The sequence below is a fragment of the Cupressus sempervirens genome, chromosome 8 (assembly GCF_028749045.1).
Source record: "Cupressus sempervirens isolate cs-2001-9-10 chromosome 8, ASM2874904v1, whole genome shotgun sequence".
NCBI lineage: Eukaryota > Viridiplantae > Streptophyta > Pinopsida > Cupressales > Cupressaceae > Cupressus > Cupressus sempervirens.
The window spans coordinates 710643939-710670273 of record NC_143125.1 but is presented as its reverse complement, the minus strand read 5'-3'; the positions used below and the strand labels follow the sequence as shown (position 1 = coordinate 710670273).

General features: G+C 37.2%; 1 pseudogene; it reads left to right on the top strand.

Moving 5' to 3' along the window:
* Positions 1-991: 991 nt before the first annotated feature.
* LOC149544405 (uncharacterized) lies at positions 992-8908 on the top strand (annotated as a pseudogene).
* The last annotated feature ends 17427 nt before the right edge of the window (positions 8909-26335 follow it).

Here is a 26335-nt window from a genome sequence, read left to right as displayed (position 1 = left end):
TATTGGAATTTGTGGTTAAGCTATACTCTTCCTGAAGCCATATTAATACACAGTTACAACTGCAACTTACAATTTTAAACTTTGCTTTACCAAGCAAATCCACCAAACAAGTCTAAGCCAATGACATATAGCTTAAACAAACAACATTATAATGCTTATTTTCCCCTTTTAACAATTTTTTTTTTTAACATTAGACTTCACTCCAAGAAATCAGCTCATACCTTCTTCAAACATCAAACTGGGATCTTCTCTTCTCTCAATCTTGACAGCCACTAGTCTCCAACTTTAGAAGCTGATAATGATCTGCAATCAAGAAAACATTAGAAGCTTCATTCACTGCTACAACAGTTATATATATCAACACATAATTCTTTTGCTCCTAGGCCCAACTCTTCATTCTCTGATACCAATTTGAAGGCAAAGAGAAAAACAAATACACAAAAATAACACTGATTTTATTGCCTTACTGCCTTGCCCAAATGCATTACATAAGACCTCTATTTATAGAGGGTATGAGAACTCTCTACACACAACATATTTTACACATGTTAAACTACATTAAAGATAATATTACATATATTAAAAAACGTGGCTGGCTGGAACGACAGAGTGTCTGCTATGTGATTTAATGTGGATGGTGCTGGACGATAGAGTTGGGTTGGACGTGGGTTGGCTATCTGCGAGCAATGACAAAAGTTACTACCGCCAACATTGTTTGGAGAAAATTGCTACGCCTTTTCGTACGCGTCTTCTCCATTATTCCATCCCCAGCTCTCCCCAACATCATTTCTAACAAATTTTCTTGCCCACTTATCTATTAGCACCTATCTATTAGGAAACTATCCTCCTAAATCAATGCTGCATCAGCATTCTCCATAAAATGGAAAAATTCAATAATACTTGGCACTCCCTCTACCTATAAATTTTCCTGATTTCTGATCGGCTCTTTTCATTGAAGAATAAGATACACACATTTTGGTTTGCCGAAGAGATGGAATCTATGGTTTCATATGACAGAGTGGCACTTGTAATCATATCAATTTCATGTAGTCTCTTCTGTTTTCTCGCTTCTCCAGCGATTGCGTGCCCTTCCACTGAAAGAAATCTTCTACCGGACTTAAAGACAGCAGTTGAAGATGAGGATACAAATAGACTAAGTTCTTGGAAGGAACTCAATTGCTACACCTGGAGCGGATTTAGTTGTAACCTCAGCACTGGCCACGTCTCTCAACTCGATTTGGGAGGATACGGGTTAGATGGTCACATAAACTCATCCATGTTTGTGCTTCAAAAGTTGGAACTCCTCGATCTGAGTGATAACTACTTCCAAGGTAACATCACTCCACATATTGGAATGTTTAACAAACTCACTCTTCTAGACTTGTCAGATGCTGGTATTGATGATTTTTATGTGAGTTTATAAAACTTAGCAAATCTGGTGAGCTTGAAATACGTGTCTCTTGGTGGAGTGAACATGTCTGCGAGCAAAGCGTGGGGGAAAGTTGTTGGCGGGCTACACAACCTTCAAAAACTTAGCATGTCTGACTGTGGGCTTAGCGGACCAATTCCCAATTCCCTGCTCAATCTCACTTCTCTCCTCCATCTCGATCTTTCGCAGAATTCTTTGTAAGGGAACATACCAACTTGGTTTGAAAACATGACCGCCCACTTGCTCTCACTTGATCTCTCTGAGAATTACTTTTTGGCAGTAGTCGGCAGTTAACTTTTTTCATTAAAAGCAGATGTCCAGCCCACAACTCTGCCATCCAGCACCATCCTTAATAAATTACATAGCAAACACTCTGCCGTTCCAGCCACCCACATTTTTAATATATGTAATATTATATTTAATATAGTGTAAAATGTGTAAAATGTGTTGTGTGTAGAAAGTTCTTATACCCTCTATAAATAGAGGCCTTATGTAATGCATTTGTGCAAGGCAATAAGGCAATAAAATTAGTGTTATTTCTATGTATTTGTTTCTCTTTGCCTTCAAATTGGTATCAGAGCATGAAGAGCTGGGCCTAGGAGCAAAATAATTATGTGTTGATATATATAACTGTTGTAGCAGTGAATGGAGCTTCTAATGTTTTCTTGATTGCAGATCATTATCAGCTTCTAAAGTTGGAGACTAGTGGCTGCCAAGATTGAGAGAAGAGAAGATCACAGTTTAATGTTTGAAGAAGGTATGAGCTGATTTCTTGGAGTGAAGTCTAATGTTAAGAAAAAAAAAAATGTTAAAAGGGGAAAATAAGCATTATAATGTTGTTTGTTTAAGCTATATGTCATTGGCTTAGACTTGTTTGGTGGATTTGCTTTGTAAAGCAAAGTTTAAAATTTTAAGGTGCAGTTGTAACTGTGTATTAATATGGCTTCAAGAAGTAGTATAGCTCAACCACAAATTCCAATATTTTCTGGTAAAAATTATGAATTTTGGGCTATAAAAATGAAGACACTATTTTTTTCTCAAGACATATGGGATCTTATTGAAAAGGGTTTTATTGAACCACAAGATGAGTCTACATTAACACAAGATGAAAAGGATAAATTACAAGATAACAGGAAAAAGGATGCTAAAGCGTTGTTTGTAATTCAACAATCTTTAGATGAATCAATTTTTCCTAAAGTTTTGCTGCTAAAAAGTCTAAAATTGCATGGGATATTTTAGAAACAACATATCAAGGGACATTAAAAGTTAAGATTGCTAAATTGCAAACTTTAAGGCATGATTTTGAAAATTTGTGTATGAAAGATTCGGACTCAGTTGATCAATTTCTAAATCAAGTAATGAATGTGGTTAATCAAATTAGATCATATGGTGATGATTTGACGGATCAAAAAGTTGTTGAAAAGATACTTCGTTGTTTGCCTAGAAAATTTGATGCCATTGTTATTGCCATTGAAGAATCTAAAGATTTGACAATACTATCTATTGATGAATTGATGGGCTCACTTTTATCTCATGAATCAAGAATAAACAAAAATAAAAATTCTTCTTTGGAGAATGCATTTCGATCGCAGGTATCTTTTGGCAGAGGAAGAGGAAGATCAAACTACAGAGGAAGAGGAAGAGGTAGAAGCATAGATGGACGTGGAAGTCCAAATCAAAAAGAGAGAACAAATCAATCCATTCAGAGTTCTAATAGAGGACGTGGCAGAGGTTTATTCCAACACCCATCATCAAGGTTTGATAAATCTCGAATTCAATGTCATTATTGTAAGAGATTTGGTCATATTGCAAGTGAATGTAGAAAGAGACAAGAGGATATTGAAAAGAATGGTGCTAATTGCTCAGATGTATCTGATAACAATTCAGGAAGTTTATTTATAACTTGTAATGTTGCTCAAGAAAGCTCTAGTTATATATGGTTCCTAGATAGTGGATGTAGTAACCATATGACTAGAAATAAAGATTTGTTTGCTAACTTGGATGATTCTGTAAAATCTGAAGTAAAGCTAGGAAATGATAGTAAAGTCTCTGTAATGGGAAAAGGTTTTATAAATGTCTTGACAAAAAATGGAGGAAAAAGATATATTCCTGATGTGTATTTTGTGCCTGGATTAAACCACAATCTCATGAGTGTTGGTCAACTAGTACAAAAGGGTTAGAAAGTTTCTTTTGATAATGATGTTTGCACAATCTTGGATAGAAATCCTAGTGGCAGGTTAATTGCAAGGGTCAACATGACACAAAATTGAATGTTCCCCCTTCAGATTCATTGCATTCAAGGAGGAAAAGAAGTTAGTTTCAAGACAGTATACTCAGATCAGTCGTGGCAATGGCATTTGAGGTATGGTCATCTTCATTTTGATCCTTTAAGCTTATTACAAAAAAAGAATATGAAGAAAGGATTGCCTCAAATATTGAAACCACCAAGTTCATGTGAAAGTTGTATTTTGGCAAAACAACATAGAGAAAACTTCCCAGTAGGAGGTTCATATAGAGCAAGAGCACCATTGAAATTAGTTCACACTGATATATGTGGACCTATGCAAACTCCATCTTTAGGAGGAAGTATATATTTCTTAACATTTATTGATGATTTTAGTAGGAAGATTTGGATATACTTTCTCAAACAAAAAAGTGAAGCTTTTGAAAAGTTCAAGGATTTCAAAAAATTTGGTTGAAAAACAAAGTGGTCACTACATCAAGGTATTGCGATCTGATAGAGGTGGTGAATTCAGTTCTAATGATTTTCTAGAATTTTGCAGATTTCATGGAATTAAGAAGCAGTTTACCACAAGGTACATGCCACAACAAAATGGTGTAGCAGAAAGGAAGAATAGAACCATAATGGAAATGGCAAGGAGTATGTTGAAGGCCAAAAATCTATCCAATGAGTTTTGGGCAGAAGCAGTAGCATGTGCTGTATACATTTTGAACAAGAGTCCTACAAAGAGTGTTAAGAACACAATTCCACAAGAAGCATGGAATGGTAAGAAACATACAGTATCCCATTTTAGAGTTTTTGGCTGTGTTGCTTATTCATTAGTTCCATCTAAATTGAGAAAGAAATTGGATGATAAAAGTGAAAAATGCATCTTTATTGGCTATAATGAAGAATCAAAGGCTTATAGATTATATAATCCCGTTTCAAAGAAATTGATCATTAGTAGGGATGTTAAATTTGATGAAGAAGATTCATGGCATGAAAATGATAACAAACAAGTCACAAGAGGAGCACCAATATTACAAGGTGATGATGAATTAAAGGAACAAGGGACTCAATCAACACCCAATACTCCACCAAGGAACTTTGTGCAAGGTGCCTCACCTCCAAGTTCAAATGTAAGTGATAAATCTGATTCAACATTCTCATCAACAGGTTACAAAGGTAAGAAGACAAGAAGCTTAAAAGAAATATATGATCAAGAAGAAGAGAATGTAGATATTTACTAATATTTTGCTTTATTTTCTTGTGATCCATTGTATTTTGATGAAGCAATTAAAAAAGATAAATGGATCAAGGAAATGGATGAAGAAATTGACTCTATTGAAAGAAATAACACATGGGAATTAATGGATTTACCTAAAGGAAAGGAATGTATAGGAGTCAAATGGGTTTACAAAACTAAATTTTGATGAAAAATGTGAAATTGTTAAGCACAAGGCAAGACTAGTTGCTAAAGGTTTTTCACAACAATATGGAGTTGATTATAATGAAACATTTGCTCCAGTTGCTAGACTTGACACAGTTCGAACTATTTTAGCAATAGCAGCACAAAATGATTGGAAAGTGTATCAAATGGATGTAAAATCAGCTTTTTTGAATAGTTTTCTTGATGAAGAGGTATATATTAAACAACCACCTGGTTATGAGGTTAGTGGGCATGAAAAAAAAGTATATAAACTAAACAAGGCACTTTATGGTTTGAAACAAGCTCCTAGGGCTTGGTATAAGAGGATTGATTCATACATGATAAGTAATCAATTCAATAGAAGTAATAATGAGCCCACGTTATATGTTAAGACTAATAAGGAAGGTCAGATTTTGATTGTATGCTTGTATGTTGATGACTTAATATTCACTGGAAATCTATCAATAGACATGTTCAAGTCAGAAATGATGAAAGAATTTGAAATGACAGATTTCGGGTTGATGAGATATTTCTTAGGTATTGAAGTTATTCAATGTGACAAAGGTATCTTCATTTGTCAATCCAAGTATATAAAGGATGTTTTAAAGAGATTTAAAATGATGAATTCCAATCCAGTGTCAACTCCAATTGCAATAGAAAAAAAACTTAGCAAGGAAGAAAAGGGCTCAAATGTTGATCCAACTATGTTTAAAAGACTTGTTGGAAGTTTAATGTATATGACAGCTACAAGACCAGACATCATGTATAGTGTCAGTTTAATCTCAAGGTTCATGGAATCACCACAAAATTCTCATTGGCAAGTTGGAAAAAGGATATTGAGATATATTGCAAGAGCAATGGGATATGGAATTCTATATTCCAAAGCTAACAATTTTGGTTTGATTGGTTATACTGACAGTGATTTTGTAGGTAGCATTGATGACAGGAAGAGCCCTTCTGGATATATCTTTCACCTTGGATCAGGAGTTGTATCATGGGCATCAAAGAAGCAACCTATAGTGACAATCTCATCAGCTGAAGAAGAATATGTAGTTGCCACTTCCACAGCATGTCAAGCAGTATGGATGCGTCGAATTTCGCTTGATCTTCACCATCATCAAGAGGAACGAACACCAATTCTTTGTGATAACAAATCAACAATAGCATTATCTAAAAATCATGTATTTCATAAGAGGAGCAAACATATTGATACAAGGTACCACTTCATCAGAGAATTGGTCAACAATGGAGAAATCTACCTTGAGTTCTGCAAATCTGAAGATCAATTGGCAGATATATTCACTAAGCCATTAACAAAGAATAACTTTGAATATCTGCAAGAGAAATTGGGTATTACTGATGCAAAATTTGTTTATGACAAAAATTAAGGGGGAGTGTTGGCGGTAGTCGGTAGTTAACTTTTGTCATTAAAAGCAGACGTCCAGCCCACAACTCTGTCGTCTAGCACCGTCCTTAATAAATTACATAGCAGATACTCTGCCGTTCCAGCCACCCACGTTTTTAATATATGTAATATTATATTTAATATAGTGTAAAATGTGTAAAATGTGTTGTGTGTAGAAAGTTCTCATACCTTCTATAAATAGAGGCCTTATGTAATGCATTTGTGCAAGGCAGTAAGGCAATAAAATCAGTGTTATTTCTGTGTATTTGTTTCTCTTTGCCTCCATTACTTTCTTGGAGGAGACATTTCTTTCATTGAGCGACAAGTTTCTCCATCACTGACAAGCAGTGTTCTTTCGCGGACAGCTGCGGAGGGCGAAATTCCATCTGCTATTGGAAATATGTCATCCTCGGAGATTCTTCGTCTGGTCAATACTAGCATTCAAGGTGAAATCACTCTTTCCATCACCAATCTTTCCAAACTTGTTTCTCTGGGTCTGTTCTACAACAAGTTAACAGGACCAGTCCCACCTTCGTTGGGATCTCTTTCTTCCCTTTCATATCTTGACCTCCGTCAGAACCATTTTAGTGGCCCGATTCCACGCACAATTTCAAATCTTGTTAGCTTAAGACACCTTTGGCTCAACTCCAACAATTTAAGTGACTCCATTTCCCTTTCTCTTTTCGATAATCTCACTAGACTTGAAGATCTGTTCCGTTCCGATAATCACCTAATCGTGACTAGTGATTCAGCATGGCTTCCACAGTTTAAAAAGCTCAGGGCTCTGCGACTGTCTTCCTGCAAGTTAGATAAAATTCCGTCGTTTCTAGTGACCCAGTATTACATGGAAGAGCTGGATCTATCTGTCAACAGTATCGCAACAGATATTCCATCATGGATATGGGACTTACCCAGTCTTTTCTATTTGAACCTTAGTTGCAATCGACTAACAGGTTCACTGCCATCTAGACTAACATCCATGACTGTTTCGTATCTGGATCTGCACAATAACAGCTTAGATGGGTCTATGCTTCTTCCTCCTGATGCATGTCTGCTGGACCTGTCGATGAGTCAGTTTAATGGTTCTATTCCTGCTCATATGGGTGCATATCTTTCAAATATGTGGTTCTTATGCTTGTCTAAGAATAATCTCAGTGGAGCTATTCCAGATTCCATTTGCACTTCAGAATTGCAGGTCCTCGACCTCTCAAGTAATATGCTGAGCAACATGATTCCTCCTCGTGTAACAAGGCACTGTTCTTCTCTCAGTGTTCTAGATATGGCGGATAATCATCTCGAAGGTAAAATACCAGCAGAATGGGGAAACCTGAAAGAGTTGCATACATTGAAGCTGTCCGGGAATCAGTTGAGAGGAGTTCTTCCCTCGTCCATTTCAACATGCGGCTCTCTGAAAGTACTGGATTTAGGAAACAATGATTTACAAGGCACCATTCCCCACTGGATCGGAAGGCTAGAAAAACTGCATGTGCTGGTGTTAAGGTCCAATCGTTTTCATGGCATCATCCCCAACCAGATAATTGGGCTTCTAAGTCTTCAAATTCTGGATCTTTCTGGCAGCCTGCTTTCAGGACCCATTCCAAGCAACCTTACAAACTTGCTTTCAATGGTCAATGCATCGCAGAGTAATCCAAACCATTTGGAAAAGCTCACTTCAGATAACACAATATACACAAACAAAGTTGCAATTTCTTGGAAAGGTCGGGATGCCGACTTTGAGAAAGTTCTTTTCATTCTTAAATGTATTGATCTTTCAAACAACAATCTATCGGGGAACATTCCTCTCAAACTGGGATCCCTTAAGGGCTTGATAACCCTTAACTTTTCAGCAAATCATCTCAGTGGCCGAATCCCGAGAACATTAGGAGGCACGGAGCAGCTAGATTCTCTGGACCTCTCGCCAAACAGGTTGAATGGCAAAATTCCCTTAGAACTTGAGTTTCTCAGTTATTTGGAGATATTGAATCTGTCTTACAACATGTTAGAAGGAAAAGTACCCCTTGGGGGGCAGTTCCTAACCTTTGGAGAGTCGTCCTACTTTGGCAATCCTAAGCTAAGTGGGATTCCATTTAGCAATACATCAGTCTGCAACAACTCTTCTGACTATAGCAACTGCACGAATATAGATACAAATGGTAAAACAGATTATTCAGATGATGAAATGGTCGGATGGACAGTCAGACTTGGATTGAGTTATGGTTTGGGGTTCTCTGTTGTGAATTGAATATTTACTTTCAAGAAGAGGCTGAGAAAGAGAGCCTTCAATTTGTATGATGAGCTAATTAAAGCTGCTGATCGCTGTATAACACGAAATTGGGTGAAAGTAGTTACCGTTGTACGGGGTTGGCTTAGAATTTGAACAAAGTTTTCTTTTCGAATATGGCCACTGCAACTTTGTACGCATCAAGAACCCTCGAACTTATTGGTGTTACAGATAACGCAAGCAATTCGATGCGTCATATATGGAACTAGAAGTGGAAGTAAACATGTTTTTGTTTTTTAAATAATGTTGCATGGCCATTAAATGAAAATATGTAACAATCTAATATGTAAAACACTGTTCTAAGGCATAAGATTACATATTTGATCAGTTTTTATTGTATGATATAGTGTAATTGTTTAATTATTGTAGTGGTGTCTTTGTTTTTATTTATTAATTATATGTTTTCAGTCCCACCTAGCCATAGGCAGAGACTATAGTTTTCATGTTTCTATTCCTTATTAATCCATGTTTCAATAACTATGTCCAACAATTTTAACCTATGCTCTTCAAAAAAAATTCTATTAATGTTTATTTTTGTAAGAATCTATCTTAGGGCAGAATTCACCCAAGACCAAGGAACTCAAAACACAAGCACAAATCAAACCAGAGTATGATGAGAATAATTGTATAGTATTCAATACAGTGTACAAGTACACTAGGAGTGCTTGAATATAAAGGCCTCTGAGATGCATCTAGAATGCCTTGGAATCAGCATCATGCTAAGTGATACAACTAGGCACATGTCTACCAAATATGGGTTATCCTCCATTAAGCACGAAAGTAAGTGTGATGATGAGAAGATAAGCCTACAAATGTGTGACATGCAAATCAGTGTTGTAGAAAACATGTGCTAAATTAGGAGTGTGAATAACTATGTTGCCTACATGACAACTCAGTGAATGATGCAAACTCTTTTGTTGTAGACACCATGTACATAATTAGAGTTGCATACTTCTGTTATATCTACATGATAACTTAAGAACGTACGCAAACTCCTAGGTGTCTCATAAAAATAAATAATAAAATAATGAAAAATAATAAAATAATGCACTAACCTAAGTAAACTTAAGTAAAGTGTAAATAGTAAATACCTATTTACACCAACACCCCCCCTTAAGTGCAACTTAGAGGAATGCACTTAAGCTTACTAATGCATGATGGGTCTGGGCTACAAGGCCATGTTAGGTACCCATGTCCAAAAGAAATGCTAAAATGATGCAATACAATCTCTCATAAAGTAGAGAAAGAGAGAAAACCTCATGGGAAAAACCTTCCTCCAAAAAGAGAGATGAGTACAATAAATAAGATGAGAGTAAAGAAGACCTCATAAGAGGAAAAAATCCCTCCTTGAAGAAGAAGAAGATAAAATTCAAGGGAATCCCCTTTTTGCAACATCTCGCACCCCCAAGAGATCTCGTAAATGAATATACTTGATCTCGATGAAGGGTTTGGTGAAGATATCAGCAATCTACTCTATTGTAGGGCAGTACTATAGTGCAATGATCTGCTCATGAATTATCTCTCTGATATAGTGCATATGAACCTCGATGTGCTTAGTTTGATGATGCTAAACTGGATGCTTAAAGATTTCAATAGCACTCTGTTTGTCACAATGTATAATTGTATGCTTAGATAGATCAAATCCAAACTCCTCTAGGATGTGCTATAACCAAAGAGCCTCTGTAGCTACATTGACAGCTCCTCGATACATAGCCTCTATGGAAGAAAGAGCAACATTGTTTTGTTTCTTACTTTTCCAACAAATAGGGTTAGAACCAAGATGAAATATGTACCCTAAAGTGCACTTGTGAGAATCTAAGTCTCTTGCATAGTCTGAGTCTGTGTATCCAATCAGCTAAACCACTATACCTACTACATAATGTATCCCATGTGTATATATACCCTTGATGTACTACAAAATGTGCTTGGCAGCCTTTGAATGAAGCTCATGAGGTTCTTGCAAAAATGTGAAACCATGCCAACTGCAAAAGCAATATTAGGGTGTGTATGTGTCAAGTAGATAACGCTCCCAACTAACTATCTATATAAAGTAGCATCAACAAGTGGAGTTAGCCTCTACCTTGACACCTAATAGGAAGCGAGTAGGAGTAGGCTTGCATTCACTCATGTGAAACCAAGAAAGCAAGTCAAGAGCGTACTTGGGTTGTGAAAGTGTTATCCCTATTGAATGTTGGAAATGATTGAAAAGATCACGAATGAAGAGTAATGGAATTGGGAAAGAATATTTTCAATCATTGTTTTTTCATTGATGTCAAACTTGCTACTTGTAGGAATGACAATTACTTAAATGATCCAAATACTATCAATTGGTTGATTGACAAGGAGGAGGAAATCAATAAGATGTAACTAGAGTACCTAGAGAAAGGTTGAAGTTATGATGTTGTAATGAAGTATAAGGATCAGCTAAGCCATTGATGAAATAGTGTATTGATGACATACTCTAAGAGAATGGACACACTAAGACACATCAAAGATGTAAGGTTTAACTAAGTCATTTGTAAAGCCTAAGTAAGTTCATTGGAGAGAGCCCAGCAAGCTAGTTAGAGCCAACTAGATTCTTAGTTGAAGTCGAGCAAGTTCAACTTTAGTGTGTGTTGAGAAATTTTTCAGGTGTTGAGTGATCTTTAGGTGTCGAGTGATCTTCAAGTGCCAAGCATCCTTCAGGTGTCAAGTGACTTCAGGTGCCAAGCATGATACAGGAGCCGAGTGAATTAGTAAGTGCCAAGTAACACAGATTGCACATATGAGTTTGTGACTTCACTAATTCAGATGTAAACCATTTTTATGGCTGACATTGAAGGATCTAGAAGGATCAAACGGATAAGACTGAATCTTTTATTTTTCCTATGCAAACTACATGCAGCCAATAAAAAAGAAGAAGAAGGCATGCAACCAATAACAAAAGTGCAAGGAATGAGTGAAAAACAGAGATTCAATATGGATCGTAGATCCACACCTAACCCTAAGTCTTTGAATGTATTTATAAGGAAGATGAAAGCTCATTGTATAATGAATGGATGAAGGAGTGTATGAGAAAACTATAGAGGAGAGATCAATGTGTGTGAGAGGGAGCATGCAAGAGAAGCCAATAGAAGGCTAGTGTGTAGTGTCAAGAAGAGGACACAGTGAGGAGTAAGGATAGAGCGTCAGGTCTTTGAGTTGATCAAGTGATCATAGAGTGAATTGGCATAACAAGTGGAAGAACTCAAGGAGACAGATCTTGAAGGGTGAACAAGCTATCAAAAGTGCAAGGGAGGAAAGCCAAGCAAAGAAAAAAATTGAAGAGCGATCTGAAATCTACAAGGTTGAAGTTGCAATCTTTATCAGGTCAAAACCTTTCTAATACTTTCTTACCATTGTATTAGACATTAAAACCCTACATTGCTAGGTTAGCTTAATAGCTAGGTGGATAAGCCCCAGGAGAAGGATAAAGAGACCCTCAGGAGAAGGATAAAGAGATCCTTAGGAGAAGGATAAGAGATCCTTAGTAGGAGGATAGGAGATCCTTAGAGGGGAATAAAAGATTCTTTTGAGAAGGTGACTATAAATCCCATGGACTTGGGTGAGCCTAATAGCTCTATGTAAATCCTTTAATAGTGTGGCATTCCAAGTTGAATGTTCTTAAGTCCTCTAACAGGGAACACTCCTAATAGGGTGTAGAAATCTTTTAACAATGTCACATTTAACAGTGTGTTGTAGCTTTTAATAGGGCAGACCATCAGAAGTGGTTAAAATCAATTGTGTGGTTATTTTGTGGGTGTTACTCCCACCCCAATTTTACCTTCTTATTCCTGGAGGCTTTCTGGGTCATCAAAATCCTTAGTGTTATGGTGCGATGCATGTTTACTTTTCAAGGTTGTTTAATATTTGATTGCATGCATGATGATTTCAGTTATATGCCATTAAGGATTTGACAAAAAGTTTGTATTGGACATCATTAGACCTTGGATAACTGATTCACCCCCCCCCCCCCCCCTCCCTCTCAATTATTCTAAAGAATTCTAACACTGAAGACTATGTGATCTCAATGCCAAGGAAGTAATGTAGCAAACCCAAGTTTGCCATGGCGAATCTGTCTTATAGAGAGGTCTTGACACTGGCAATGATGGATGAAGTGCCACTAGCAATGATCAAGTCATCAACATAAAACACTGGCATCAAGTGAGAGTCATCCTTCTAAAGAATGTAAACATTAAAATAAGAGTGACACCTGGTGAAACCTGCTGAGAGGAGGAAAGAATCCATTTTGGCATACCAAGATCAAGGAGCCTACTGAAGACTTGTTACCTATTTTTCCCCCCACCAAAATTTGAATTTAAATGCAAGCCCACCCAAACGGTCACCTTCCATTTTTAATAGTATTTGAAATTCCCTGGAAATACAAAAAAATAAAACATTTAAAACTTATGGCATTTCCAAGTTTGTTTACGTCGGCCTGCAACTTTTCACACCGTCAAATCTTGCCTAAATCTGTGGTAGGCACTTTCTTACATTCTCCAAATGTACTACCTTTACATAATGCGAGGAAGCCCCTTTGCAACACGTGGATTGGTGGGTCCTTGTTGTTCTTGTGGGCCATAGAGGGGAGAGCTACTGACTGAGCTGTTGATTCTATTGGCACCCACTTTCTTGCATATTGAATTTTGTCATACTTCCTAACAATGTGGGCAAGTGATTTTTGGCCACATGGTAGGTTGGTCCATCTTCTTTGACCCATCATAGACAAGGTAGAGAAGGTGGTAGGGTGAGTTGGCAGTTTGATTGGTGCCCGCTTTCTCCCATTATTTGTTTCGTCAGACTTCCTGACAATGTGAGGAAGTACCTTGGTGACATGTAGCAAGGTGGTGCCGAGTTGTTTCAAGGCCATAGGGTGGTGCCAATTGGATGCTGAGCTAGATGCTGAGTGTTTCTTAGGCCTAGGAATTTTGAGGGGCAAGCGCTGTATTATAAGGATCTTTAATGATTGTTGATCTCATGGAGATCAACGATTGGCACTTTCTCACACTATGAAGATGCAAGGACTTTAAACAATGCAGGTAAGCACCTAAAGGACACATTTCCTTGCGGGCCCGACCAAGGTATTAATAGTTAAGGTAGTATAGTTGGGGCTGGCAGTTACATCGTAGTCACAGTTAAGCTAGGAGGTGGCACAGTTAATTGAAAAGATATGGTCAACCGTGTAGAGACTTTGCAGGGTGGAAAAATAAATTGAAATCATTAGTCCACATGGCTCATCCTAGTGGAAAAACTCATTTGACTTGCTGAATTTGCTGATTCACGAGCTAAAAAATGAAGGGAGTTGAGTTTTCTTGCACGATCTGATCTTCATGATTGATTTCAACCACTCTCGAATAAATGTTGAAGTTAGTGAATGGAGGAGAACACTCAACTACCCTAGTTTATCCATCTAATTTGTTGCAATGGTTTAATGGCATCATTTGCTATCTTCTGGAGGCCTTGTTTTGGCAAAATATCAAATTTTCTCGAGATCTTTATCAAGACTTAATGGCAGTGGTTGTGGAGTAACTTCAGTTAGAAAATATCTTAGTTATGCTTGAGCTTTAAAGGCAATTTTTGTAGATTTTTTTATGATTGACTCTTCTCTGACTTCTCTGATATTGCTCTACAATTTCATGTGTAAATTTGCTTTGCCTCTGAACTATATGACATTCTACCTTATCTCCTTCAGCCATTGATGTGAAGTGCAAGAACTATTTTCCTATCATTGGTATATTGTAGAGATCTGCAATCTTGCATGACTGTATCTCTTTTGGCCTATGAATGGTGTATAAGTGAATCCTCTCTTTCCTTGTGTCATTCATTTGGGTTTCCTGATTTGCTTGTGATTGTTAGATTAAAGCAATTTTGAATATGTATATCTTTTGGTGTCGTGATGGTTCAATAGTGTATGTATGGGTAGAGATTGGTTTGAACACTCTATTTTGGTGCATCACCCCCTTAGGTTAGAGTAGGTAGATTTTATTTCATGCATTCTTTCTCCCTTTTCCTCTCCAAGAGTAGTTAGGTGCACCTTGATAGTAAAGGAAGCTGGCCTTCTCTAGAGACTCAACCTCATAGTTCAAGTCCCACAACTTGGAGGTTGTTTCGATGTTTCACAAGATTTTCCTTAGGTAAAAACTTTGAAAAAGTGTGAAAACCTCTGTGACAATAATTTTTGGCATGCCTGGTGGGACAATATTCAGAAAATTTCAAGTCTACTAGTGTCAAAAGGAAGATTTCAAGATTAATACCAAGGAGATAGTACTAGCTTTGGTGTTCAAGCCTTCAAGGGCTCATTCTTCTAGTACTTGGTGACTTTGAGGTTCAAATATATCTGGTTCCAGAAAAAAGTTGTAGTAATTCATGCCCAAAGCTAAAACAAGGGCATATTCTAGAGGTAAATTTCATTACCAAGAGCTTTCATTTTCAAATCCTAGAAGAAGGAAGGCTAGAGTATCTTTATCACTAGTTAGGAATGAAATAGTAACAGATACACCTGCAAGATCCATCTCTACTCCTCCTACTATTAGATCTTAGCCTAGATTGCCATCAAAAAATATCAATAGATCACTTGTCTATATGGCTCAGCCTAGAGCTCATGCTTTTGCCACCTTTAATGGTGGAAGTCCTCTTTTATTGGCCCAAAGACATGACATACCAATAGCTACACTCAAAAGTATACCATAGTTTACTAGTGAAACTTCTATCTCTCCCTTAGAACACATTCAAGAAGTTGCAAATGTCTATAATATCCATGGTATTGTAGAGGATGATGTTGCAGTTAGACTTCTAGCCTCATCCTTGAAAGGAAAAGCACTACAATGGTATAGAGGTTTGGCTCATGGTTCTATAATAGATTGGGATGGATTAGGAGCAAGACTATATAAACACTTTGAGGACAAAAGTGACCATTTGTCAATTTTAGAAAAATTGACTACTATAAAAAGAGCCCCCCATGAATGTATGACTAATTTCAACTATAGATTTCAAAAGACATGGGATAGAATAGCTACTTCAATAAAGCCTACCCTTGGTAATCCCTTCTTGCATTACCTCAGAGCTTTTAATAGTGACATTGCCACTACAATCCAAACTATGGGAGGAGATACCTTGCCTAATGCTTATGAAATAGCAATAAAGTAAAAAAAAATCCTAATATAGGGAGGTAAGCTAGCTCCAAGGCCTCCAATGCCTTTCTTTCCTGATGTTCCAAATCACCAACCAGCAATGGCTCCTCTTCCCACAACTTCCACATCACAATCCCTTGCTATAGTCCCTCAAGCTTCCACATATTCAAATGGTATAGATGAAATCAAGGAGATGATGTAATTTATGATGTTGAACATAGATAAAAGATTGCAGGGCGAAAAGAAGAAGCTAGAGGATAGCTTCTCTGTGATGCAGAAAGTGAGCAACAAGGTGGTGACTTTAGAGAGATAGCAAGCTCAAGGTTGTAAGGCTCATCAATTGTAATATCAAACTTTGAATAATGGTAGGCCTCCAAATCATAATCATGGGAACAATTCTTTTGACTAGAATAGGAAGAATAGCCATGCTTCGACCTCGAATGTAAACCAAAGTAGGGCTATAGTCCCTCAAAAAAACATGGCCCAAGATCAGGATTTTTGTCTCTCCTATAACTACTGCTTTGCCCATTGCATGTGTCAGAAGGTTGAATCTTATTTAGCTTTTACCATCCAAGAGCATGCAGTAGGATAATCATACAAGGAGGACCAAATTAAAGATGCCTCATATATGCAAGGACAAGGTGATTGCTCGTTTATGAATCATCAAGTGGAGGAGCATTGTAATGTAAACCAGGATTCCATTGCTCACAACACTAGGAGTGAAAGAAGAGCTATTGAAGATGCTACCCCTCCTCCTCCCAATCATGCCTCAACTACAAATGCAATACCTCATGAGCAAGCTGTAAATGATCAATCAAATACCTTTCAGTAGCAGAGGCAAAATAATAGTAGAAAAGATGTAAGTGATCCTCAGGTTCTTCCATCTAAACCTCCTACAAATGCATCTCCCAAGGCTTCTACCAAGGTACCTACTATGCCATTAAGTGTGCTAGAACAAATGAAGAAGACAAGTGTCAATATTTCCATGTGAGATGCTATTGCTACTATACCCATGCAAAAGAGGATGTTGCAGCAAGAATTAGAAAGTATTGAACCAAAGGATCAGCCATCCGACATGGAAAGTACCACAAGCCTAGTACAACCATCAAGGGAGGAAGAAACAAGTAAATAGGTTATACCCCATCCATTTTATGTTTCTCTAATTATAGGGGTTAAATTAGTCCACAATTGCATGATTGATTGAAGGGCTAGTAGTTCAGTGATGCCTAGGTGTGTTGCTAATGCTTTGGAAATGAAATATGAGCCCATTGTTAGGGATGTATTATAATTGGATGGTAGTACTATCAAGACTGTAGGGATCCTTAGGAATGTTAAAATGGCCCTACATGCATGACCTAGCTATACTATAACTCAAGATATATCCATTGCTAAAGTCAAGCCACATTTTTCCATCTATCTATCAAGAGACTTCACTGCCCAAATATGTTGTTACGTATCTAGAACAAGATATGGGACCAAAGCTTCAATCAAAGAAAAGCCTCTAGCCCTCCATCATACTAAACCCTACACCCCTAATCTCATCAACATGAATTGCACTATCCTAGAAATGGACGAGAATGACATAATGAATGAGCCTACCACTTCCCTAGCAAAGATACCTAATTTTCTCTTAGATGAATGGGCTAATGCATATCAATTTGATCCTATGCTAGAAATCCTTGAGACAGGCCTCAATACATATTGTATATTAGAGAAAGATCCTCTAGTTCCCAATCTTGTGGAGACTAAAGATGATGTGAGTGGGATATGGAGTATGTACTTTGATGGATCAAGGAATAAGAATGGATCAGGGGCTATTGTGATGTTGATTTCTCCTACACAAGTAAGGTACTACTTCTCCTTTAGGCTCCAGTTTAGTTGCACTAATAATGTGGTTGAGTATGAATCCTTGATTCAGGGTCTCCTACTTTCTCAGAAAAGAGGAATTCAAGCCTTAAGTGTATATGGGGATAGTGAGTTGGTGGTTAATCAAGTGAAAAATTAGAATATCACCAAGAACGGTTTGCTGAAGTCTTATAAACATAGGGTATGGGATTTTTTTGAGGGCTTCAATGCATTTAATATTCAAAGCATCCCTAGAAAAGAAAATAGATATGCCAATAGACTTGCAACAATAGGTGCATCTCATGATGTGCTAGGGAATCTTGAAGAGAAGAAGAAGAAACAAATCAAAATGGTAGTAAGGTCTACCATCCCTTACAACAAAATCCATTGGCAAGTATTTGAATTTGATGAAAAAATTGTAAGCTTCACAAAATTTTTAGATAGGAACCAGTCAAGATTGCAAGATCAATATGGTGATCAAATCATTAGTCTTAGTTCCAAAAAATTTCTTAAGGGTCTCATTACTTAGAGAGTGTTTTTAATAATGATGACCAAGCAAGAGGTAGAATCATGAACTTAGCTAGTTATGAAGATGATCACACCCTAGTCATGGTTGCCGATGGAAAGTCCTTAAACATGGCAAAGGTATGTTCTAAGATTGAGCAAGATAGTTTTATTCATCTATGTCAAGAATTTAATGATATATTTTCCTAGACATATGATGATTTAAAGGGTTTTGACCCAAGGTTGTTTTAACATACTATAGATTTAGTTGATAATGTCAAACCAGTAAGACAAAATCAGAGGCTAGTGAATCCAAAGATTGAACCCCTAATGAGAAAAGAGCTATCCAAGTTGATTAAGGCCAATATAATTTTCCCCATCAAGCACTCATCATGGGTAGAAAACCTTGTCCTTGTTAGGAAGAAGAATGGAGAAATTAGATTGTGTGTGGACTTTAGGGACCTTAACCAAGCTTTCCTTAAAGATCACCATACCCTCCCTTCCATGGAGCAGATTTTGTCCAAGGTTGGTAGTTCAAAGAGGTTTTCATTTCTTGATGGATTTTTTGGCTACAATCAAGTACTGGTCAAAGAGTCTAATAGGTACAAGACTACATTTACCACCAAATGGGGTACCTATTCTTATTGCAAGATGCCATTTGGGCTAACCAATTGTAGGTGCTACATTTTAGAAGGCAATGGAGATGGCCTTAAAAAATGTGATTGAAATTTTTGTATTAGTTTACCTTGATGATATCACAGTGTATTCAAAGAGTGTAGAAGATCATTTTAATCATCTAAGATAGGTATTCTCAAGGTGTAGAGAGTTTGGGGTATCCCTTAACCTGAGCAAGTGTGCATTTTCTACCAATCAAGGAAAATTATCAGGACACATTGTGTTTGAGGATGTTTTAACCATTGATCTAGAAAGAACAAAAGCAATACTTGTTATCCCTCTTCCCAAACATAAGAAAGGGTTGCAAACTTTCTTTGGTAGGATAAATTTTGTGAGAAGATTTATCCCAAATCTTGCTACCATGGTAACACCCCTTACAGCTGCACTCAAGAGAAGTATGGTCTTTCATTGACAAAGGACGGGAAGGAAGGTTTTGAAGAGATCAAGGTAACCATAGCCTCGGCCCCTACTCTCATTAATCCAAATTTTGAAAAGGATTTCATCCTTTATACCCTTTGTGGTGAGTCAAGTATTTCTGCTATCTTGACTCAAACAAATGATAAAGATGAAGAGCAGCCCAAGCCTTCTTTAGTGAAGGGCTTAAAGAGTATGAAGACAAATACAGCTATGTAGAGAAGCAAGCCCTTGTAGTCATCAGAGCTTTAAAGAAATTTAGACACCTCCTGTCTCATAATAAGATTCATTTGTTAGTACCCCATGCTAGTGTGAAGCATTTCCTTTTGAGCAAAGATATTAGTGAGAAAAGAGTTGGTTGGATTACAAAAGTAATGGAATATGATGTTGGCATCCAGATCACTAAGCTGGTAATAGGGGAAGGGTTGTATAAATAGATGATATCATGTCAGGAATCAAATGAGGAAGTTTCTTGATACTAACAGAGCAACAAGAGACAAGACATGATGACCCAAGGAATTGGATGGATGATATGAAGAATTTTTTATTAGGTAATGGATACCCTCAAGGGTTAGATAGAACTAAAAGGAGACATTATAGATTATAGTTAATTCCTTATGTCATAGTTGATGGTATCCTTTTCAGGAAAGATTTTAATGGAGCCCTATTAAGATGCATTGACATAGACTAAGCTAAAAGAATGATCAAAGAGCTTCATGATGGTCCTAATGGTGGTCACTTCTTAGCAAGGACAACTATAATAAAGATTATGAGGGCTGGTTACTACTGGCCATCCCTGTTCTATGATTGTCATAGGTATGTGAGGAAGTGTGAAAAATGTTCCTTCTTTTCTGGTAAGCAAAAGCTTGCAGCTCTTCCTCTTCATCCCATTTAGGTGGACCAACCTTTTTCTCAATGTAGATTGGATTTCATAGGCCCTATCAATCCTTCCTCTAGTTTTGGTCACAAATGGATTTTAGCTACTATAGATTACTTCACTAGATGGACAGAGGCAGTTGCATTCAAGGACACCACATAATCTTTGGTTGTTGAGATCCTTGATGGAATTGTGACTAGGTTTGGTGCCCCTTCAACCATTATTTTAGACAATGCAAAATCTTTTGTAGGAGCTCAGATTTGTGCATGGGCAGTTGACCATAATATCTATTTGAGCACATCCTTAAAATACTATCCTCAAGGCAATTGTTTGGCTGAGTCGTCCAACAAGAACCTAATTAGGATTATGAAAAGAACTATAAAGGATAACTAGAGGTTTTGGCATCAAAAGTTGAGGACTGCACTATGGGATGACAGAATAACACCTAAGAGGCCAATAGGAAATTCACCATTTATGTTGGTATATGGAAGAGAAGCAAGGCTTCTAATTTCATTAGAATTTCCAACCCTAGAACTCGCTCATTAGCTGGAGTTGATTGAAAATGATGCCATGATAGTGAGAATGGCAGAGCTGATGGAGTTGGAAGAGAAAAGCGGTTAGGCCATGCAGACCCTAGAGATAGATCAACAACAGGTGAAAAGGAACTTTGATAAAAAAGGCTAGGGTCAGAACCTTCAGAGAGGGTGATTTGGTTTTGAAATGGGATGCAAATAGGGAAAAACTAGGAAGACATTCAAAATTTGATGCACTATGGAGTGGTCCTTATCTGATTGTCAGTTGCAAGCAGGCCAATGCTTTTCAATTAGGCAAGCCTGGTGGTGAAATTTTGCCTATCCCAATGAATGGGATCTATCTCAAGCCATGTCTCTAATAGGGATTGAAGTTTCATGTATATATTAGAGTAGTTTTCTTTTTTTTGGTTTCCTACTTTCCAAGAAGTGTGCAAGCACAGCTTTCTCTCTATGAGATAGCCAATTTTTGAAGTTTTGAAGGTTTTTGGTCTCTCGTTCCTATTGCAGTTCAATAGATATTTTCACTATTTTTCTACCACAAAGGTAGGGTTAGGGTTTCATAATATACTAATCCAATTTTTTTCGACTCTATAGCCCAATGGATGCATAAGGCCACTGGTCATATGCATAGTTGGCTTGCATCCCCTCTGAGTCATTAGAAATGTTACCTATTTTTCCCCCTGCCAAAATTTGAATTTAAATGCAAGCCTACCCAAATGGTCACCTTCCATTTTTAATAGTATTTGAAATCCCCTAGAAATACAAAAAATAAAACATTTAAAACTTATGGCAATTTCAAGTTTGTTTTCGTTGGCCTGCAACTTTACATGCTGTCAGATCTTGCCTAAACCCATTGTGGGCACTTTCCTACATTATCCAAATGAACTTCCTTTACATAATGTGGGGAAGCCCCTTTGCAACATGTGGATTTGTGGGTCCTTATTATTCTTGTGGGTCGCAGAGGGGAGAGCTACTGGCTGAGTTGGCGATTCTATTGGTGCCCACTTCCCCACATTCTAAATTTTGCAAGACTTCCTGACAATGTGGAGAGGTACTTTTTAGCCATGTGGCAAGTCAGTCTATCTTCTTTGAGCTATCACAGATAGGGTAGACAAGGTGGTAGGGTGAGTTGGTAGTTTGATTGGCACCCACTTTCCCGCATTGTTTGTTTTGTCAGACTTCCTGACAATGCAGGCAAGAACCCTAGTCACACGTAGCAAGGTGGGGCCAAGTTGTTTCAAGGCCATAGGATGGTGCCAATTGGATGTTGAGTCAGATGCTGAGTTTTTTTTGGGCCTAGAAATTTTGAGGGGCAAGCATGGTATTATAAGGATCTTTCGCAATCGGCCCTTTTCCACATTATGAAGATGCAAGGAATTTAAATAATGTGAGTAAGTGCTTGAAAGACATGCGTCCTTATGGGCCCAACCAAGATATTAACAGTTAAGGTAATGTAGTTGGGGCTTCCAGTTACATCGCAATCACGGTTAAGCTAGGAGGTGGTGTAGTTAGTTGAAAAGATATGGTCAACCATGTAGAGACTTTGTAGGGTGGAAAAATAAAATAAAATCACTAGTCCACATTGCTCATCCTGGTGGCAGAACTCATTTGACTTGCTGACTTTGCTAATTCACGAGCTAAAAAATGAAGGGAGTTGAGTTTTCTTGCATGATCTAATCTTCATGATTGATTTCAACCACTCTCGAATAAATTTTGATGCAGGAGCATCCAGAGGTATAAGGGCAATCCTGTGTCACCCAAAAAAATGTACTTAGACTTAGTTTCTGTTTTATGTCTTTACATTTTTGGATACCCATTTGGCTCAAATAAAGGTTCCAACTCTCATAGTTCAACTATCAGTGCATTTGAAAATCCCAAAAAAATAGGAGCATGCAATTTGACCATCATTTTGGTGACCTAGAAGGTGCGACTTGGCTAGATGAATGTAATTGAGATTTAGAGCATTTCAGAAAAAGAATCAGGTCAAAAGGCCCCACGGTTTGAAAGTTATTGCAGTTTTTCGGGTTTTGGAGATTCCCTAAGAATGCTTCAAAGTCAGGTTTGGGGCATTAAATGACCTCAAAAAGGGCCAAAAAATGAGGGACGAGTGAAGCTGGTCCATAGGGCTATAGAGCACTTTGAGAGCTTTTTGAAAATGTAAACGGTTCGTCAATCGGAGCTACGGTTCAAAAGTTATGCCTCCCGGAAGTTTGGCTACCATTTTTGGATTCTTCTAGATTTGCACCGACTTCTAACGCAGCTTCTGGAACCTTCCATTTTGTCGGTGGATGCGTACTAGCACTTTCTAGAATGTACTCCTAGTCCTTAACCCTCCGGGGTCTATTTAAGGAGATTTCTGGCATTGTAAAAGGCAGTTCGGATTGGAGCTTGGGAGGAGGTGCTAAAAGGAGAAATATTCTCCAGATTTATGCTATTGTAAGCCCGCAGGGCATGTTTTGAAGTTTATTTTCTCTGCACTGTTTGTACTGACATATTTTTCTCAGTTAATATAATTCCCCTTTCTATTGTGTCTATTCTGTTGTTGGGTTGTGTCCCATCAAGTGGTATATGCAGGAGCATCTTGCATGGAAAAATTAAATTATTAGAAAAAAAAAAAAAAAAAAAAAGGAGAAAAAAAAAAAGGAAAACAAAAAAAAAAAAAAATTGTGGAGAGAGAAAGTGACGAAAATGGAAGGAAAATAATTAAAAATAGAAAATAAGAAAAGTGGAGAAAAGAGGAATTTCTATTTTCAAGGTGCATGGGTGGCATAAATAGAAAATAATAAAAATAGTTGTCATTCCATTAATCGAGGTGTGTAGGTGGCATCTTAGAAGTTTGTGAAAAGTTCCTTAAATCATGCATTTAATATTTGTTGGGTGCTTAGTTGTATTTGGGTGAGAATTTAATATTTATTTAAAGGTAGTTGTATTTACCTTTTATCCCACATTGCTTGTGTTTGTAATGTCTTGGGTTAGAAGTGCCTATTTAAGCAAGGCTTATAATCGTTTGTAATCAAGTGGGAGAAATGGAAGCTCTTCTAATGGAAGTTCAAGGGATAGGAGCCCGTCAAGACAAGCTCTTCAAGTAGAAGCTCTTCGGATGTAATTTCTTGTAGAAGCTCTTAGCGAGAAATCTCTCTTATATTGTAAGAATTTGGAGTTTTTCCATTTGGAGAATATTCTAATGAATTTCAAGTATTAATAGAAGTTTTATGAAGCATTTTGTCATCTCTCTTGTCTCCATATTATTGCATTTTTGGTTGTGAGTTGGTACGGGTGGTGTGGCCCGTCATCAGTGGTATCAGAGCCTAGTTCCTGAGCGTGCAGACAGATCGCCGAATGTGAGGCAGTTTGCACCAGGACCTTGAGTTGGTTGAAGTTTGTCAAGAAGTTCTTGATTGTGTAGACAGATTGCCGACTGTGAGGCAGTTTGCACGAGGTTCTTGTGTTGCATGAGATTTGTCTTCTAAAGACTTGATTATGGAGAAGAGAAGGAAGAAGATGACTTTTGTGATTGGATGGATTCTGAGGATTCCTCGACTTGAGAAATTTAGAGCAAGAAATCAACAATCATTGCTAGTTGATTTGCAGAAGCAAGTGAACGAATTAGAAGCTGAGTTGCGGAAACAAAGAGCATGTCACCAGAAAAGGGATATTGATAATTCCATGGATGTGGAAAAGAAAGATGATCCAGTGGAAGAGCAAGAGGATGAAGAGGAAATCATTTGTGAACCTAAAGTTGAAGAAGATGAAAGAGAAGAGGAAGAGCATAAAGATGGAAAGATTTATGAACTTGAAATAAATGATTTGAAGATTGCAGCAATGGAGGAAAAGTATAGTGCCTTTGTTGGAGATCAAGCAAGTGGATTAGTTACGTGCATTGTTGATGATATAAAAGAGGCAAGCAAAGATGAAGATGTCAAACAAGTAAATTCTTATGAATCATGGGATGTTGTCTTTGATATGAGTTTAAAAGATATTAATGATGGTTTGCATGAGGATCTTGTTCATGATGTATGGTATGCAAAGGAAGATTGGTATGGTGTTGCTGGATTTAGTACAGGTGTGATTAATTCAACAAGATTGGATGAGAATGAGAGTTATACTTGGATAGAGTTCATTGCGAGGGAGCATTTTCAGCAGCAAACAATTGTTCCAGCCAGTTGTTGGAAAAGAAGAAAGAAGGAAATATATCGGCATCAGATACTTGTTCCAGCTATGTGTTGGAAGAAAAGAAAAAAAACTTTCAACAGTGGCTACTTCATTTTGTGAATCCATATTCACAAAATTTTTCCTACCATGGGAGTCGGATGCAGGAGCATCATGCATCAGCAAAAAAAAAAATGTGGAAGATTTGTATGTTGGTAGAAGCTTGTGGTAAAGATGAAGATGGTTCTATATCTCTCTTTTGACATCAAAGTGTGGGACACACTTTTCTATCTACCAAGGGAGTCTGATGCAGGAGCATCTTGCATGGAAAAATTAAATTATTAGAAAAAAAAAAAAAAAAAAAAGAGAAAAAAAAAAGAAGAAAAAAAAAAAAAAAATGGTGGAGGAGAGAGAAAGTGACAAAAATGGAAGGAAAATAATTAAAAATAGAAAATAAGAAAAGTGGAGAAAAGAGGAATTTCTATTTTCAAGGTGCATGGGTGGCATAAATAGAAAATAATAAAAATAGTTGTCATTCCATTAATCGAGGTGTGTAGGTGGCATCTTAGAAGTTTTTGAAAAGTTCCTTAAATCATGCATTTAATATTTGTTGGGTGCTTAGTTGTATTTGGGTGAGAATTTAATATTTATTTAAAGGTAGTTGTATTTACCTTTTATCCCACATTGCTTGTGTTTGTAATGTCTTGGGTTAGAAGTGCCTATTTAAGCAAGGCTTATAATCGTTTGTAATCAAGTGGGAGAAATGGAAGCTCTTCTAATGGAAGTTCAAGGGATAGAAGCCCTTCAAGACAAGCTCTTCAAGTAGAAGCTCTTTGGATGTAATTTCTTGTAGAAGCTCTTAGCGAGAAATCTCTCTTATATTGTAAGAATTTGGAGTTTTTCCATTTGGAGAATATTCTAATGAATTTCAAGTATTAATAGAAGTTTTATGAAGCATTTTGTCATCTCTCTTGTCTCCATATTATTGCATTTTTGGTTGTGAGTTGGTACGGGTGGTTTGGCCTGTCATCAAATTTTGAACTCAATGAACGAAGGAGAACACTCTACCACCCTAGTTTATCCATCTACTTTTTAAAAATGATTTAATGGCACCGTTTGTTGTCTTCTCGAGGCCTTGTTTGGGTAGAATATCATATTTTCTTGAAATTTTTATCAAGACTTAATGGTAGCGGTTGTGGAGTAACTTCAGTCAGAAAATATCTTAGTTATGCCTAAGCTATAAAGACAATTTTTGTAAATTTTTTTATGGTCAAATCTTCTCTGACTTCTTTGATATTGCTCTAATATTTCACGTATAAATTCTCTTTGCCTATAAACTATATGACATTCTGCCTTGTCTCCTTCAGCCATTGATGTGAAGTGCAAGAACTATTTGCGTCTCATTGGTGTATTGTAGAGATCTGC